Raw genomic sequence first — 1,712 nt, forward strand, 5'->3', positions numbered from 1 at the left:
AAAAAAAAAAAAAAAAAAAAAAAAAAATTCTGGATTTCCTTTTTGGAAGAGGTCAGGATCTTTCCAAGACCTGGGTCCTTGAATATTCTTCAAGCCATCAAAAATAGAGTCCTTTATTTTCTCATATTCTAACTCTAAAGATACTTTATTCGCTTTAAGGTTTTTTTCCAACTCGGGATCAGTTTTAATCTTCACAGCATCATATTAGATTTGTGAAAACTCACAAAGACCAAAGGAACCTCCAACAATTAGCAACAACCTGGGGACTCTGTAGCAGAGTCTCGTTCCTACACAAAGCACACATTACCACGGGTGCAAACATGACTGAACTCTTCCATTTGCTTAGAACTCCAAGCAGGCCCAGTGCTGACTCCCAAATCTCAGCAACCCAAGCTCTCAAGAGGAGTACATCCTTGACTCACCTTCTTTCCTTGGTTGTTTGGCGTTTGGTCCTTACTGATAGGTTTCCAAGCATTTTTATTTATTTATTTATTTTATACGTTTGTTGGTCATTTGTATATCTTCTTTTGAGAACTGTCTATTCATGTCCTTCACCCACATTTTCAGGGGATTTTTTTTTTCTTGCTAATTTGTTCAAGTTCCTTGTAAATTCTGGATATTAGTTATTTTGTTGGATGCATTGTTTGTGAAGATTTTATCCTATTCTGTGGGTTATCTCTCTTTACTCTGTTGACTTTTTCTTTTGTTGTGCAGAAGTTTTTAGTTTAATTAAGTCCCATTTATGGATTATTTATTTATTTATTTGTGTTTGCTTTTAGGTTCTTGATTATAAACTCTTTGCCTAAGCCAAGGTCCAAAAACGGTTTTTCTGATGTTATCTTCTAGAATTTTTATAGCTTCAGGTCTTAGATTTAATTCTTTGTCCCATGTTGAGTTGACTTTTGTATAAGGTGAGAGATGAAGATCCAGTTTCCTTATTCTGCATGTGGCTTGTCAGTTATCTCAGCACCATTTGTTGAATCGGGTGTCCTTTTCACAGTATGTTTTTGTTGACATTGTGAAAGATTAGTTGGCTGTAAGTATTTGGCTTTATTTCTAGGTTTGCTATTTTGTTTCATTGGTCTACCGTATGTGCTATTTTTATCCTATTACCATGCCGTCTTGGTAAATACTGCCTTGTGGTATAGTTTGAATTGGGTAATGCTGTGCCTCCAGATTTGTTCTTCTGACTTAGTCTTGCTTTGGCTATGCGGGCTCTTTTTTGGTTTTATATGAATTTTATTTATTTATTTATTTATTGAGACGAAGTTTTCCTCTTGTTGCTCAGGCTGGTGTGCAATGGCACGATCTCAGCTCATTGCAACCTCCGCTTCCCAGGTTCAAGTGATTCTCCTGCCTCAGCCTCCCGAGTAGCTGGGATTACAGGCATGTGCCACTATGCCCAGTTAATTTTGTATTTTTAGTGGAGATGGGGTTTCTCCATGTTGGTCAGACTGGTCTCAAACTCCAACCTTAGGTGATCCACCTGCCTAAGCCTCCCAAAGTGCTGGGATTACAGGCATGAGTCACTGAGCCTGGACTTCCATATGAATTTTATAATTGTCTTTTTTTTTCTTTTTTTTTAGTTCTGTGGAGAATTGTTATGTTATTTTGATGGAGATTACATGGAATTTGTAGATTGTTTTTGGCATTATGGTCATGTTCACAATATTCACTCTACCTATCCATGAGCATAAAATGTGTTTACATTT

At 36.7% G+C, this 1,712-nt stretch overlaps 1 pseudogene; it reads right to left on the reverse strand.

Moving 5' to 3' along the window:
• Positions 1-27: 27 nt before the first annotated feature.
• Positions 28-322, reverse strand: LOC111533018 (annotated as a pseudogene).
• Between the last annotated feature and the right edge of the window lie 1,390 nt (positions 323-1,712).

This window comes from Piliocolobus tephrosceles, chromosome 21, assembly GCF_002776525.5.
Source record: "Piliocolobus tephrosceles isolate RC106 chromosome 21, ASM277652v3, whole genome shotgun sequence".
NCBI classification, from domain to species: domain Eukaryota; kingdom Metazoa; phylum Chordata; class Mammalia; order Primates; family Cercopithecidae; genus Piliocolobus; species Piliocolobus tephrosceles.